This window comes from Gopherus flavomarginatus, chromosome 10, assembly GCF_025201925.1.
Source record: "Gopherus flavomarginatus isolate rGopFla2 chromosome 10, rGopFla2.mat.asm, whole genome shotgun sequence".
NCBI lineage: Eukaryota > Metazoa > Chordata > Testudines > Testudinidae > Gopherus > Gopherus flavomarginatus.
In genome coordinates, this window is record NC_066626.1 from 35,874,466 (window position 1) to 35,892,491 (window position 18,026).

Sequence of the window (18,026 nt, forward strand, 5' to 3'; positions counted from 1 at the left end):
ATAATACTAGTAAAACAGAGCAGGAGACATACAATTCTCCCATAAAGCGTTCAGTCACAAATGTAATTAACACATTATTTCTTTAATGTGTATCATTATAATGGAAGTATATCCTCTGGAATGGTGGCCGAAGCATGAAGCAGCATACAAATGTTTAGCATATCTGGCAAGTAAATACCTTGCAATGCTGGCTACAAAAGAGCCATACCAACATCTGTTCTCACTTTCAGGTGACATTGTAAATAAGAAGTGGGGAGCATTATCTCCCATAAATGTAAAATAACTTGTTTGTCTGAGCAATTGGCTGAATAAGAAGTAGGACTCAGTGGACTTGTAGGCGTTAAAGTTTTACATTGTTTTGTTTTTGAGTTCAGTTATGTAACAAAAAAAACCCTACATTTGTAAGTTGCACTTTCACGATAAAGAGATTGCACTACACTACTTGTATTAGGTAAATTGAAAAATACTATTTCTTTTGTTTATCATTTTACAGTGCAAATAATTATAATAAAAATAATATAAAGTGAGCACTGTACACTTTGTATTTTGTGTTGTAAGTGAAATCAATATATTTTAAAAATGTAGAAAAACACCAAAAATATTTATTACGTTTCAGTTGGTGTTCTATTATTGTTTCACGGTGCGATTTAAAATGGCAATTAGTTGCGATTAATTTTTTTGAGCTAATATGTGAATTATCTGAAATTAATCAACTGCCCTAATAAAGAATGTTTTCTACTGAGGTCTTCACATTTTTATTTGATCAGCAGGAGTATTTCCAGTGGAGTGGAGGGGACAGAAGCAAGATGATAGAGGACTCAGGAGAGAGCTAGATGAGATGAATCCTGGATAAAATTTTCCAGAATGCCTAGCTCCTACATTACTCTTGAAAATAGGACTTAAATTCCCATTGTATTTCAGTGAGACTTAGGCTATGTCTATACTGCAACTAAAAGCAAGCCTCTCAGTCTGTTCCTGAATCTGTTGTCTCAAGCTAATTTTGTCTCAGGGCTATAAGCCTGAGAATGCCCCTTCTGGCTTCAGGCTGGAGCTCGGGCTCTGAAACTTGGCAATGGGGTAGTAGGTGACCTTAGACTCTAGGTCAATGAGAGTTTACTTTCCACAAAAGAGATTCCAAAAATAATAGGTCTCCCCAACCAATTTAAGATTACTCAAGAATATCACTGAAAAGGTGTCTCAGTCTTGGATCACGTGACCTCATTCACTTATGTCACATAGCATACCAAAGTTCATCCGTATTCCATGCAAGGGTGGTTGAAATCATTGTATCTACCCATCAGACACCATATGCACATATGATGGTTGCAGGCCCATAAGAAGTACTCTCCTAGTTAAAACAGTGGGAAGATCCTCTTCAGATGTGCAATGGAACCCCACTACCCCCCCTTTTTATCTTTTTGCCGACCAAGATTTTGGTGACAGAAGCTTCCATTCAAGGATGGGGGATTTATCTAAATCACTTTCAGATTTGGGGCCTGTGATTGTCTCAAGAAGCTTGCCTCCATATATATGTCCTAGAGCTCTAGGACACTGATCTGACATGAAAGCATTCTTGCCTCTTTCAGGATCCAAAATGCAACTGTTGATAGTATCACAACTATCTATTATATCAACAGGCATGGGGGATCAAGATCATCTCCATTCTGTCAGGAAGCCACATGGCTAAGGAATTGGTGCATTCTGGATGAAATCACACTGATGTGCTGCACTTCCCTTTAAAACACCTTGGTAGATCAACTTGACAGGCTGTTCTCCAACAACTATGAGGACATATTTTGGTAGTGGAAATTCCCAGGAAGTATACCTGGTTTAATGTATGCTACTGTTTCAGATAATTTAAACATGTTTCCTCATACCAGGAAGGGCAAAAGTATTATTCTTCTTATCACCACTGTTTTTTTCCTTTGCATGCTGCCATTAAACTTTGGGCCAAAATCTCTGCAGGTGTAAATGGGAAAACTACATTAAAGTCAATGGGTCTGTGCCAGTTTTCATGAATAGAGAATTTGATCCAATTTTTTTTTTACCAGTTCTGTAAAAATAATGATAAATTAGGGGGAAGGCAATATTTCTCAGTATTTTGGGGACAGGGTAAAAAAACACTACTATTCTCTGCCATGTAGAAAATCCTTATTAACTCCCATTCAGTAGAGTAATAATAGTAATAATAAACTTTGCTGATGTTATTATGATTGCAGTATTTAACTTTATGGGAAGTTGACTGCAATTTAATATGAACCTCTTTGTAGGTGTTCAAAGCAGGTCATTGTTTTTTGTTTTTTTTGTGTGATGACTACATGTTTTAAAAAACAGATATAACCAGCAAAAAGGTATTTATATTTAATACATTTTAACCATCATCTAAAGTGCAAAGTGAAAGAGCCTACCAACAGAAAGAGAGGGAATCTCCTGTGCAATTTTTATTATGGTCTTTCTTCTTCTTGCTATTTATTTTTTATTCTTAAGCTGCATGTTTTCTCACCATACTTCTGCTCTTGTGTGATGGTGTAGAATTTATCCTAATGTTCAGTAGGTGGTATGTGTGTTTGGAAAAGAATAGTTAAATATTTTCTGAATGAAAATCAAAGTATATATATTTTAATAACCAAACTAATGTTTTCCCAGTGAGAGAGAAGCACTGGAAATAAATAGGTTTAATTCAGTAATGAAGGGGCATGATAGTTGCTTTCACTGATGAGATGCACTGTGTAATTTAAAGAATTGACAATTCCATACACTTCTGCTAAGTTAACAAGAACAAATTATTATATTGAGAGACGTAATCCTTTAATTTTCTTTCTATGGCAGATAAATATATCAAATGTAGGAAAACTATATTACTTGTGAAAACTAGAAAAGCTCCACTCTGTGATAGTTTTTCTCCATCCCTTTTTCAAAAAATGCAGAATATAATGAGTTTGTGACAAAGAAGAGTGTTTCTGACTGATCTCCAAAATTATATCTCTGTGGTCACAGACTATTAATAGTAAATGAGTTTTACTTTGAAAGAAAAACAGTCTACAACAATGAAGACCATCAAACTGCTGCTGAACTGAAGTCTCAGAAGCTGGAATACTGAATCCAAAGCTTTCCATATTTTAATAAATGGTAATTTATGGCCTTCTCCTGTTTCTATTATGTTAAAGACACTAAGACAGGAGATTGGTCCCTCACTCTGTCAAAAATAGAGATGGTGAGGTAGTTTTGACAAAACAGTTTTTCACCAGAAAATGCCAGTTTGTAAAAAACAAAGTTTTTGCAGGAGCATATCGATTTTGAATAAACTTTAATCTAAAAGGTGTGTTGAGTAGGAGGGGGGAGAGAGAGGGAGAGACCTGTCCCCCCAAAGTAGCCAATAGCAAAGTGATCTAGTGGTTAGGGCACTCACCTGACACATGGCGGGAAACAGATTCAAGTCCCTGCCTAAACTACCAGGCTAAAAAGTCTCTCTCCCTTTCTGGTCAAATGAATATTTAATTTATACACAGCAGGACATCTGCAACAGGAGAGACGGAGAGAGACCCACCCCAGAAAAGCCAATAGCCTAGTGGTTACAACATTCATCTGGGATGTGGGAGGTCCAGCTTTCAGTCCTTGCTCTGAATCAAGAAAAGCAGAAATTAGAATTTGGGACTGCCACATCTCAGATGAATGCCCTAACCACTAGGCCAGTGGTCCCCAGCCTTTTTCGCCAGACAATGAGCCACGGAGGACTGTGGCGGCGGATGAGCATCCGCCAAAATTCCGCCCACAAGCAGCATCATCCAGAGGCGTTGCCGCCAATATACTGCTGAAGATCGGCGGCATTTCAGCAGTGAAGCCTCTGGATGATGTAGATTGTCAGTGGCATTTCGGCAGATACTTGTCCGCCAGCCAGTATGTGAGTGCACTTAGACGCCCTGGCGGGCGCCATGGCACCTATGGGCACCACATTGGGGACCCCTGTCCTAGGCTATTGGCTGCTTTGGGTGGTTTCTCTTTGGAAATATTGAAGCATCTCAATTTGTTCCTGATGCAGAACTGGGAAAAAATTATAAAATCTCAGTCTTTGCAGGACAAGAAAGCTGTTTCCCATCCAGCTGTTATCAAAAGCGGATACCAGTGAAAGCAAAATAATGTATATATTACTGTTTCTGCTTGCATTCTCCTCTGAATTTTCTGAATAGGAATATTTGACGTGTTTCTCATCTTCCCTCTTCCTTAAAGGTCCGGCGAGGGCTTTACCCTTAAAAATCTAAATATAAAAAAATGCAAAGATTCCTGCAGATCTCAGAATAATCGTAAGCACAGGCTACTTTCATAGAGAGCAGCAAGTGCCTGTGCTTTCCTCTGTGAGTTCCCTGCATTCATCAGGAGCTGTGATGCCATATGTTCCCCAATGGCAGCTGCACTATCACCTAGTCAGGTTGCTTTGGATTCAGCCTTGTGGCTCTTCAGTTGGAACCCCCCTGGACCTTAGAAAAGTGTTATGTGCCATGTGGCTATTTCTAGCTCTTTTGTCAGTCCCATTCCCTCTGCAGACCTGCAACTGTGTAATGTTTAGGTGTCAGGGGAGAATACACATTCTCTCTCCAACCCTTTCTGGGTATGGGGAATCTGCAGTCCTCAGAATACTAAAGAAAGTCTGTGTAGTTCATGTGTCATTTTAAAAACAAATAAAACAAAAATACCTACACCACAGATTTTCTTGTTTCAGTTCTGCAATACAAACTCACTTTTGAAGACAAATCAAAGAAACAAGACAACACCTCCCCATAATTATATCTGGAAAATCAAAAGAGACTTTTTTTTATTGTTTGGAAATTCTGAAAATTTTACCCCTAAAGTCCTATTCACTTTCAATAAAGTTCAGATTCTTAAGTCATAGCAGGTACTTTGGAAAACTTTACCCTGATCAGCCATGAGTGTTCCCACAGCTTGTTTTCAAAGCAACATTATAAATGACATCTTTACAAAAGCAACTCATTGAAAATCTCTCAAGTTTTGTTTTCAATTTTTTACAGTGACAGAAAAATCTGCCAAGTAAAGTTTTGTGCTTTTTAAAAAAATTATTCTCGATTATATGTGCATCGCTCGTTGCATTGCATCTAGAACATAGATGAGGTTTCAGGTGAATTGTATTATTTACATGGGTGATGTTTTATTACACCGAGGCTGGAGCAAATGAAAAGCAGGTGGGTTACCAAAGTAACTGCATGCGTACATGTGAGCAGCTAACGGTAAACATGTATTTTTATTGAGCACAGTGGCTAAATATTAATGAAGGATGCGTTCCTAATAATCTAACATAGATGAAATTGTTTTCTGTACCCTATATGGAAAAAGTCAAGATTTTGTTGTTTTTATTTATACAAACTACAAAAAGTTTAGTATGGGTATATTAACGAGAATTATATTTTGAAGGCAGTTCTGATGAAGACCTCTTGAAAACCTTTGCTGAAATGCAAAATAAACATTACTTTCATTTTGCTTTTTTCTGGGTGGTTTTCTACATTAATATTCCTGGTATGTGGTAATCTCCCCCTCACCAGCCCCCTTCATCCTCTTTCTGAGCAGTATTCTCCACAGCAGTGTTTATCAACAATTGGTCCATGGCCCGGTGCCGATCCTAAAGCTCTCCCTGATACAGTTTAGGAAGGCAGCAAGCCAGTCCCTGGTATCAAAAAGATTAAAAACACTGCTCTGTAGCTTCCAATTTATGTGTAATCATGTATGTTCCAAGAGTATCTAGTCTGTAAAGAGTGCAGCTTTCTGAGAACTTCAGTTCCAACTCTCTCTTGTCCATGTTACAATGCTCAGCCTTATCATAGCTGAACACCTATGTGTAGTTATTTATACCTCTGTTTTATAATGTATTTTCATGTTTTCTGTAGTGCCTCAAATGAAGAATAAGTACATACCTTATTTTATGTTTTCTGAATTAGACTCAACATTTTCAGAAGGATGACTTTTTTGCTTTTATTCATACGATACATACAAAGAAATAACAGCAAAGAATCCTGTGGCACCTTATAGACTAAGAGACGTTTTGGAGCATGAGCTTTCGTGGGTGAATACCCACTTCGTCAGATGCATGTCATGCTCCAAAGCGTCTGTTAGTCTATAAGGTGCCACAGGATTCTTTGCTGCTTTTACAGATCCAGACTAACACGGCTGCCCCTCTGCTACTTGACAAAGAAATAAGGCATTCTTTCAATGTGTTTATTTAAGAGAATATGGTCTTTAGTACAAATTAGTGTATGTTCTGTTAAATATTAGTAGGAAACAACCAAAAGACCCAGGAAAGAGATGTAACAGTACTCAGCAATATTTTTATCTGCAATAATGTAGATTTGATATGACTCTAAATAGACATTTTTAGACATTCAATAAAAGTATATTAGAAAGCCTTTAACTTCTTGGCCCTGAGAGTTTAAATGTATGTATTTATTTTCTTCAATGGGTAGTAATCTAAAATTTAGCTTGAAACTAAATGATATAGTAACTGTTAATATAAGAATGTATTATATTTTATGTACTGCTTTGCACACTGAGATTTAATGTGAATGTCTGCAACTTCATGCGTGAAGTTTTAATTATACTATTAATGTTAAACATTAACTTTGGTTAGTGTAACATTAACAGTGGTGCGTGTCCATAGTTACACTAACAAATCTTTGTTTCACATTATTAGTTTTTCTTATGCGGAACATACTTGACGCTGCTTATTGTGTAAAATAGTTATAAATGTACATGACAGTGACATGATTCCAAGCTCTTAACTTTTGTAACATAAACCTACTGCCATAAAGCTAAGTACTGAAAACAGCACAGATGTGTGTCTGAGAGCAGCGTCTCTGCTGCCCTATGAGCCTTTGTTTTCCAAACACCCTGATTAACCCCCACCCTTCATGGTTCATTGATTCACTGATAGATCAAGTTTAAACTAGCGCATATTAGCACATGTGTTAGTACCAGAGGAACAGTTGGCCATTCTCTTTTAGATTGCTGGTCCACTTCAGATGGAGGAGCTATGGTAAACAATATAACAGAATAACAGTTTGTGAGGATACCAGAGGGCTGAAGGACTGAAGTCAGCTGCAGATTAGTAGTAAATCTTATTTATTGTATATGTTGGCAGTAAGAGTTACCAATCATGATTTATTAAATGCAAGAGAGTTTCTGAAGATTTCAATTCATAATCTGTTTTTGTACAAAGTTTTTTCATTAAAGGTGAAATTATTTCTTGGCAAATACATAATTCAGAAGTCCAGACCCATTTGCTGCATTAACACTTGCTGTGCAATGGGCAACTTTTTTTTTCACTGTTCCCCTGAACCAGTATTTATTGTCATGATCATCTTCCAGTCATGTTTATTGGCAACCATTTAGTATACACACAATCATATAATCAGTATAGTATATTTCTTCATGCTGAAATATTGAACAATCAATTGCATGTGACTGGTCAATAATATAAGTCAATGATGCTTACTTTTTTATAAGTAAAATTTTGTTGTTTATTAGCTCTTTTTGTTTTTTCTAAACCAGCTACATTGTAAAAAAAAAAAAAATTAAAGAGCAGAAATTTTGTACACAACATAACATTATTATGGTTTATTCTTTATATTAACAGCTCTCTCTTGTGAATGATTAGTATTGCAAAGAATTACATTAGGATCCATATAATATCTCCAACCTACTTATCAATAATAATTCACTTTTTAAAGAAAAGAATAATCCAGATTTAAATGATAGACCGATTTGTAAATTTTTAGAATTGCAATTTAGATTCTTTATCGGGGAAAAAAATAGCAGTCATGAATTTGTGGTAAAATGATGAAACTTTCAGATGCAAGTCTCCTAAACTTTACCTTTTAAAAAAGATTTTAAAATGTGCCATATACCTCTCCCCATTTGAATGTCCAGATTACTTTACTTTAATACTTTGCATAGTCCTTTTTGGGCACAAGCATCTTAAAAAAATAAAGTTTTAAGTTTTCTATTTTAAAGTTTAAATGGGGTAGCAATATTCCGCTAACTCTCTTGTCCCCCTCTCTCTCTCTTGCCCTTTCTCCTGATCCTAGGTAGGCATGAAATTATAACTCCATTCTTTGAGTATGTCTTAGCCCTACAGTTCTCCAACAGCTCAAAGTTCTTCACCTTTTCACAAATTCTGTACAAACCTTCACAACCCCTGACTCTTCTCTCCCCAGTTTGTTCATAGTAAGATGTATTTGTTCATCTAGTTTTAAATATATATTTTACAAACAAATTAGACTACGTACAATTAAAATGGTGATATGGTATAAAGTTAAAACAGTTATTTTTCCCACAAGTTGGTTGAGGCCAGCTCACTTCACCACAGGTAAAAATACTGGAAAAACAGGAATTCTACCTCTGCTACAGGCATGCATGATTTCTCTCTTTAGACAGAGGAATAATTCATGAAAATAAATTTTTGTCCCACTTTTGTTCTAATTAATTATATTGTTATATTTTACATTTTTACGTCTTATTACTTCTTAATAGTCAATGTACTTGTAAAATATTAGTATCAGAAGCCACTGTAATTCTACAGTAAACTACTGGAGTTATCAGTCTTACAGTGGCAACTATGAAGTGTTACAGCCTGAGAACCTTTGTGTTTTCAGCTGTACTGCTTATTTATATCACTATCATAATGATATTATTGTTGTAGTTCAGCAATATACTTTTACATTGCTTTACTTGTTTTGCTTTCTCATAGTCTGACAAAGCAATTAATATAAAATAAAAATAATTAGTAATCATTAACATTATTGAGTACACATATTACTCAGTATTGAAACATCATAAAAGCATGTACCTTATAGCAAATGCTATAATTGTCAGTTTCAGCAGCTAAACCCAAAATCACACAGACTGTCTTCTGGATGGTGAAATATGGCTTTTCTTTTGAGTGGATTTTACCAGGAGCATTTTAAGTATTCTGTTTTGAAGTAGAGATATTCAGGAAGGAATGACATATACCTGGAAGAAGGGAGCAGGCCATTAGTATCCTCTCTGTGAAGATGTGTGTTTCTGTAGGAGAATCATGCCTTGAAGTGATGCTCTTGAGGATTCATCTACTGCAAGAGTGCTAGTTATTCTTTGAGGATCCATGATATTGGAAGAGGAAAGGAGCCCAGCATCAGGTTTCCTTGAGAATTCTATGGAAATATATCTGGATGATTCATGCAAATTTATAATTTAATTGTTTGGAAGTTTTTTCCAACACATTTGTTTTGTCTGATGCTCTCTTAGATAATACCATAAAACCAAGGATTTTTCTTCCAGGATGTAAAGATATACACTTCTACCCTGATATAATGCGACATGATATAACACGAATTCGGATATAACGCAGTAAAGCAGCGCTTGGGAGTGGTGGTGGGGGGGCTGCATGCTCCTGTGGATCAAAGCAAGTTCAATATAACGCAATTTCACCTATAACATGGTAAGATTTTTTTGGCTCCCGAGAACAGTATTATATCGGAGTAGAGGTGTACATGATAAAAATAACCAAGATGAGCCATACCTGATGGTTCTTATTTGAGTAGTGTCTCTGAGGATGCTCCACTTCAGGTGCACATCCGCCCTTGTGCCTTTAATCAGAGAGAGTTGGTAGCAGTGTCCGTTCAGCCCGTACATGCACTCCACACCTCCTGGTGTCCCATACTGAGGATATACATGGCTGTGCAAGTGAACCTCCCTCAGTTCTTTCTCCATGCTTTTGGTCTGAGATGGACCATTGAGCGTGCCTGCTTTACTTAGACTTAGTTCTTAGTTTAGTTTAGTTATTTGTTCGGGTTGTTTCCCATTTCCCCTGCCCCCTGGTTTGAGGGGTTATTCTGGAAATTTGGTCCGGGGTATCCCAGGATTCCTAGGCTTTAAGCTATGTCCTTTCTGCTGGGAAGTTATCGCGGTCAGTAATGGATGTTCTTAGTTCCTCTGCTGTTTGAGAGACACCCATATTATGAGTACATAAGAATGGCCATACTGGGTCAGATCAAAGGTCCATCAAGCCCAGTATCCTGTCTTCCGGCAGAGGCACATATCAGGTGCCCCAGAGAGAATGAACAGAACAGGTAATCATCAAGTGATTCATCCCCTGTTGCCCATTCCCAGCTTTTCTGGCAAACAAAGGCTAGGGACACCATCCCTGCCTGTCATGGCTAATAGCCTTTGTTGGACCTATCCTCCATGAACTTATCTAGTTCTTTTTTTGAGCTTTGTTATAGTCTTGGCCTTCACAACATCCACTGGCAAGAAGTTCCACAGGTTGACTGTGTGTTGTGTGAAAACATACTTCCTTTTGTTTGTTTTAAATCTGCTGCCTATTAGTTTCATTTGCTGACCCCTAGTTCTTGTGTTATGAGGAGTAAATAACACTTCCTTATTTACTTTCTCCACACTAGTCATGATTTTACAGACCTCTATCATATTCCCCCTTAGTCATCTCTTTTCCAAGCTGAAAAGTCCCAATCTTATTAATCTTTCCTTATATGGCTGCTGTTCTATACCCCTAATCATTTTTGTTCCCCTTTTCTGAATCTTTTCCAATTCCAATATATCTTTTTTGAGATGGGGTGACCACATCTGCACACATTATTCAAGATGGGAATGTATCATGGAATTATATAGAGGCAATATGATAGTTTGTCTTATTATCTATCCCTTTCTTAATGACTCCCAACATTGTGCTAGCTTTTTTGATGGCTGCTGCACATTGAGTGGATGTTTTCAGAGAACTATTCATAGTAACTCCAAAATCTTTCTTGAGGGGTAACAGCTAATTTAGACCCCATCATTTTATGTGTATAGTTTGGATTATGTAAGTAAGTGTATGATCTGCTCCTCCTTCAAAAGCAGATCTTGGGGGTTGGGGGGCCATTATCAGAGAATCCTCTGTACACAGGGCTCCAAGCACACTTAGTGCTCTGTCAAGTTCTCAGTCACTGAAAGCCTCGGGATGCAGTACGTGCATTGGTGTCTGCAGTGCAGAGATCTTCACATTCTACTTTTGTGGCTATTGACAAGAAAAGTAGGAATACTAGGTTTCCTTCTAACAAGTCCCAGCTACTGTCTGAGAATAATGTTCTGGAGACCTCAGGTCCCAGTGGGAATTTTATGCAGGGTCCGAGTGGCACTAGGAGGACTTCTAAAGCATCCTGTAAGAGCCATACTGCTATCAAGCGGCACTTTGTACCACAGACCTTTTCAACTTTGTGTAGAAGTACTACATCAAAGAGCTCTGTGCCACTGGACCTTTCTGTATCCCTGCTACCTATACTGTCATCCTGTACCTCTACATGGTTACAGCCAGAATCTGACTCTCGACATGCTCATACCAAGCATTTGGCATCCATAGCACAAAACACAATCAAAACAAGTCTCTCTCTTAGTACTGAAGCTGGTCTCCACAAGATCTCATTTAACTCCTGTAAGAACCTCCCTCAGTTCTTTCTCCATGTATTGCAGGAGTTTAGATACCTAAAGGACTTCCTTATGTTGAATGATCCAGAATCCCCATTATTTACTGCTACTGGACAGCTGTCCACATCAAGATCTTCTGGGTCACTGACTCCTCATTTTCATTGAGATCTCCTTATTCATTGATTTCAACCACCGAGGTTGAACAGCTATCACCTCCTCTGGATTGTGTTGACAATAACTCTCTTGATATGCAGATTTTGGTACAGTGTTCTTCTTTTTATTCTGCAAGTCACAATACTCTTACCCATTCTAATAGAATTGAAGACAGAAGAACTTGACCTCCATCTACCATGGTTGATGTAAGTTTAAGTAAGTGAGCTTCTTAGCTCCTGGGTATAGGGAACCCAACAGCTGACAACCTCAGCAGACACTTCTCCCAGAGTTGAAAAGGGGAGTTGGATTCACTGCTCCTCAACAGCATATTTCTAAATGGATGGTTTCTGGATGTGGGCTTTTTTACCCCTGCAGTCAACACATAGTGCAAGAAATTTTACTCAAAAGAGGGACTCAATCCTCAATCACTAGGAAATGTCTTGCTCATTTAATGGACAAGGGCCTTCTTTATTCTTATCCACCACCATACTCTCAACAAGATCAAGCAGACCAAAGACAGGGTCCTTTTGATTATACCAACATGGCTGACGCACGTTTGATTTGGTATCCTTATCTCATTTGACTTGCTTCTCACCCACCGCTGTGACTTCCAATCAGTTGTTTTCTTTTATTTCGGATTGCTGGTAAAATACTTCACCCCAATCTGGAAGTTGTGCAGCTCCAGGACATGGTTCCTTGATCGTTTTCAGGGGTGGAGACTTCCTGTTCAACAGAAGTGCAACAGGAGTTGTAAAACAACTGAAAGGAGTCCATACAACATACTTACCTTCAGAAATGGAAGAGGAATCATCTTTGATGTACCCATTGATAAGTTTCTCCGGTTAGCTTTTTCTGTTTCCGCCATCATAGAATAGCAGGGTTGGAACGGACCTCAGGAGATCATCTAGTACAACCCCCTGCTCAAAGCAGGACCAATCCCCAGCTAAATCATCCCAGCCAGGGCTTTGTCAACTCTGACCTTAAAAACCTCTAAGGAAGGAGATTGCACAACCTCTCTAGGTAACTCATTCCACTGCTTAACCACCCCCTAGTGAAAGTTTTTCCTAATATCCAACCTAAGTCTCCTCCACTGCAACTTCAGACCATTACTCCTTGTTCTGTCCTCTGCTACCACTGAGAACAGTCTAGATCCATCCTCTTTGGAACCCTCTTTCAGGTAGTTGAAAGCAGCTATCAAATCCCCCCTCTCATTGTTCTGCATACTAAACAATCCCAGTTCCCTCAGCCTCTCCTCATAAGTCTTGTGCTCGAGCCCCATAATAATTTTTGTTGCCCTCTGCTTGACTTTCCAGTTTTTCCACATCCTTCCAAAACCGGACACAGTACTCCAGATGAGGCCTCACCAATGCCGAATAGAGGGGACTGATCACATCCCTCGATCTGCTGGCAGTGCCCCTACTTATATAGTCCAAAATGCCGTTAACCTTCTTGGCAACAAGGGCACACTGTTGACTCATATCCAGCTTCTTGTCCACTGTAACCCTTAGATTCTTTTCTGCAGAACTGCTGCCTAGCCACTCGGTCCCTAGTCTGTAGCAGTACATGGGATTCTTCCTTCCTAAGTGCAGGACTCTGCACTTGGCCTTGCTGAACCTCATCAGATTTCTTTTGGCCCAATCATCTAATTTGTCTAGGTCCCTCTGTATGCTATTCCTACCCTCCAGCGTATCTACCACTCCTCCCAGTTTAGTGTCACCAGCAAACTTGCTGAGGGTCCAGTCCACGCCGTCCTCCAGATCATTAATGAAGATTTTGAACAAAACCGGCCCCAGGACCAACCCTTGGGTCACTCCGCTTGATACCAGCTGCCAACTAGACATGGAGCCATTGATCACTACCCATTGAGTCCGACGATCTAGCCAGGTTTTCCCTCATCCACAGAGTCAGTTACCTCATCGTAGAAGACAATTAGGTTAGTCAGGCATGACTTGCCCTTGGTGAATTCATGCTGACTGTTCCTGGTCACTTTCCTCTCCTCTAAGTGCTTCAGAATTGATTCCTTGAGGACCTGCTCCGTTATTTTTTCAAGGACTGACTGGCCTGTAGTTCCCCAGATCCTCTTCCTTCCCTTTTTTTAAAGATGGGCACTACATTAGTCTTTTTCCAGTCATCCGAGACCTCCCCTGACCACCATGAGTTTTCAAAGATAATGGCTGATGGCTCTACAATCACATCCGCTAACTCCTTTAGCACCCTCGGATTCAGTGCATTCGGCCCCATGGACTTGTGCTCGTCCAGCATTTCTACATAGTCCTGAACCGCCTCTTTCTCCACAGAGGGCTGATCACCTCCTCCCGAGGATGTACTGGCAAGTGCAGTAGTCTGGGAGCTGACCTTGTTCGTGAAAACAGAGGCAAAAAAAGCATTGGGTACGTTAATTTTTTCCACATCCTCTGTCACTAGGTTACCTCCTTCAGTAAGGGGCCCACACTTTCCTTGACGTTCTTCTTGTTGCTAACATACCTGACGAAACCCTTCTTGTTACTCTTAACATCTCTTGCTAGCTGCAACTCCAAGTGTGATTTGGCCTTCCTGATGTCACTCCTCCATGCCTGAGCACTATTTTTATACTCCTCCCTGGTCATTTGTCCAATCTTCCACTTCTTGTAAGCTTCTTTTTTTGTGTTTAAGATCAGCAAGGATTTCACTTTTAAGCCAATACTAACTGTTGGAATTAAAAGGATCAGGTCTTACTATGAGTTCCGTCAATGTCCACTTGGCAGCTATAATCTTTGATGCACCTGTGGAAGGCTTTTCAGTTTTTGCGCAACCTGCTATGTCAAAGTCTCTCAGAGGGCTGTCTGACGTTATGGACATGAACTGTGACTGTATAGATCGTTGTTGCAACCAAAGTCCTATAGTTGCACCAAATCTTGTACAAAGGAAGTTAAGTAAGGTGTCTGTAGAATGGTTGTAATTTTCTTGTTATCATTATGCTGTCTGTACATATCATTTTTGTATTTGAAGTTATGAATATTGGCCATGGACTTGTATCTCAATGTGTTTGATTCTAAGTAGCCTCAGTGAAGTATTTGGTCATCTTCTTGAGAAAAGACTATTCTCAGTAAGTGCCCAATCAAGAAACACTTAACTGACAATGGACTTTGGGAGACACCAATCCACATCTGAGCTTTCCTGGGAACGTTCAAACTAACATGTAAACAATGGTGTCGGCCTGCAAAAAGCTGAATCATTCATGGACATGTGACTTGCCCAGGTGGATACAAGACTCCATTTTTGTTGCTCTGACTTTGGACAGAAGAACAATGGGGTTTCCGCCCACAAGAGAGAGAATATAAAAGGCCTTGGAAGCCTCTCTATTTTGTCTCCAGCTGGCTCAAGAGATGCCCTCTCCACCCCAAAGAGATGCCTGAAAGAAACTGGAAAAAAGAAAGCAACTACCGGTGTGTGTGAGTGATTGTTGGACCCAAACTAGGAAGGAGTCCAATCTGTGAAAGAAGCTTATTGGAACATCACTGAGGGTGATATTTTTATCTGTAATCAGTTTCTTAAATGTATTAGGCTTAGACTTGCATGTTTTTGTTTAATTTTACTTGGTAACTCACTTTGTTCTGTCTGTTATTACTTGGAACTACTTAAATCCTACTTTATATACTTAATAAAATCACTTTTTGCTTAGTATCAGACAGGTAGCCATGTTAGTCTGGATCCGTAAAAACAGCAGAGAGTCCTGTGTCACCTTTATAGACTAACAGAAGTATTGGAGCGTGCATCCGACGAAGTGGGTATTCACCCACGAAAGCTCATCCTCCAATACTTCTGTTAGTCTATAAGGTGCCACAGGACCAGGGCCGCCCAGAGGGGAGGGCAAGTGGGGCAATTTGCCCCAGGCCCCGGGCTCCACAGGGGCCCCTACGAGAATGGCTGAGGCTCCCTCTCCGGCCCTGGCCCGACCCCGCCTCTGCCCCTCTCCCGGAGCCTCAGCGCATCCAGCAGTGTCCCCGAACAGCTGCAGTGAGGCTCCGGTGGGGCCCCTGAGCTCCGCCCCGCTAGAGCTGCATGGTAAGGGGGCAGGGCTGCGAGCTCCAGTTGGGCCTGAGTTCCCTCTGCTCGGCCCAGAGCTCGCAGCCCTGCCCCCTTACCACATGGCTCTGAGCGAGGCGGAGCTCAGGGGCCTCGCCCCGGAGCCATGCTGCCGCTGTCGAGGAATGGTCCTGGAGGCTCCAGGTGAGGAGGGAGCCGGGGGTAAGGGGCCGGGAGGGGGTTGGCTAAGCGTCAAGGAGTCCCGGGGACAGGGAGGGGGCAGAGGTTGGGCGGGGTGGTCAGGGGACAGGGAATGGGGGGGGTTGGATTGTAGGTGTTCCGGGGGTCTGTCAGGACCTAGCGAGGGGGTGGATAGGGGTCGGGGGAGTCAGAGGACAGGGAGCAGGGATGGGGTCCTGGGGTGGTGGTTGGGGGGGTCTCTAGGGGACGGTGAGGGGACAAGGAGCAGGATGAGTCAGGGATTCTGAGGGGGCGGGCAGTCGGGGGCAGGAAGTGGGTGGAGGTCAGATAGGGAGCAGGGCCAGGCTGTTTGGGAGGCACAGCCTTCTCTACCTTAAAGCTCATTCAGCAGTTTGAGGCTTTCAGAAGAGCCAAGCCATTCGCTTTTCCATTAGCGCTACCATCCGTTTCACTTCTCAAATGTCAAATTATAGTCTATATTTAATTTCAGTGCCATAGGGAGATTCATGTCAGGGGAGGGTAGCTTCATTTAAAATTAGCCACTGGAGGAGGGATCACATGAGAAGAGCAATGTCCTACACCACCTACCTCCTTCCCAACCCTACCAAGGGAAATGCCCCCTCCCCTGTATTCCCTGAGGCTTCAGAGGGGTTAATTCAGTGGTTCTCAAACTTTTATATTGGTGACCCCTTTCACATAGCAAACCTCTCAGTGTGACCCCCCCCCCTTATACATTAAAAACACTTTTTTATATATTTAACACTATTATAAATGCTGGAGGCAAAGTGGGTTTTGAGATGGAGGCTGACAGCTTGCAACCCCCAGTAATAACCTCGTGATCCCCTGAGTAATAACCTTGTGAGGGGTCCTGACCCCCAGTTTGAGAACCCCTGGGTTAATTTAATTTTAGCACCCTGTGTCCATTCACATGCATATGCTATTTTGAGCGTTTCAGTTTTCACAACATGGGCTCATCCCAGATTCTGGAACAAGCTCAAATGCTCAGTTTGTGGAGTATGTACATAAGCTATGCTAAAGACAAACCCACAGTAACCATCTCCAGTTTGTGAGGGACCCCACGAAGCCAGTCTCTAGGAAACAGATAAATGTATGGAGGTTAAGTCCATTAATGACTATTAGCCAGGACGGGTAAGGAATGGTGTCCCTAGCCTCTGTCGGAGGGTGGAGATGGATGGCAGGAGAGAGATCATTTGATCATTACCTGTTAGGTTTACTCTCTCTGGGGCACTTGGCATTGGCCATTGTCAGTAGACAGGATACTGGGCTGGATGGACCTTTGGTTTGACCCAGTATGGCTGTTCTTATGTTCTAAGCTAAATGAACCCAAAGTTATGGAGACAGATATGAGTCAAGGAAGCCAGCAGAGTATCAGAAACTTGGAAAAATCTGACTGGATGGGCTCAGGCATTTGGTCACAAGCTGAGGTCATTCAAAAGTTTTGGATTTTTTTAAGCAGTTTTTTTTATTGTTTCTTTAAACAAACACAACAAGCAGCAAATATTTGGCCACACATTTCTGAAACCCCAAACCATATTCAGGTTTTGACAGACTAATTTCAGCTTTTCAATTAAAAAACCCACAACAAATTTTGAAGGAAAGCAGACATTGTCTGTGATTTTTTTCTGCTTTTTAAAAACCCCTAATTTTCGATCCAGAAAGTTTTGACGGAAAATATTTTGTCCAACCTTTTTAACGAGCTTTAGTGCCTTTTAAGATTAGCTGATGCTGAGAACCAGTGATACCTTGTAAAGAAGTTTTCTCAAAACTGGGTTTGTGCTGAGATGCAGAGGTTTATTTTTCCCAGGGCTGCCTGTGGATGCGGAGCAAGTGGGCAACTTGCGCCAGGCCCCATAGGGGCCCCCACAAGAATATAGTATTGTATAGTATTGCAATTTTTTTTTTATGGAAGGGGCCCCTGAAATTGCTTTGCCCCCGGCCCCCTGAATCCTCTGGGCGGCCCCACACAGGACTCTTTGCTGCTTTTACTTTTTGCTTAATTACTTTGTGGGAGCAAACAGCTGTGCATACCTCTCTATTAGTGTTATAGAGGGTGGACAATTTGAGTTTACCCTTTATAAGCTTTATACAGAATAAAACAGATTCTCTTGGGGTTTGGATCCCATTGGGAGCTGGGTGTCTGGGTGCTAGAGATAGGAGCACTTAGTAAGCTGTTTTCAGTTAAGTCTGCA

The 18,026-nt window shown here is 40.7% G+C and overlaps 1 protein-coding gene across 4 annotated transcripts in view; it reads left to right on the forward strand.

Moving 5' to 3' along the window:
• CERKL (ceramide kinase like) overlaps positions 1-18,026 on the forward strand; it is a 101,802-nt gene that overhangs the window by 42,883 nt on the left and 40,893 nt on the right. The window lies entirely within an intron of this gene.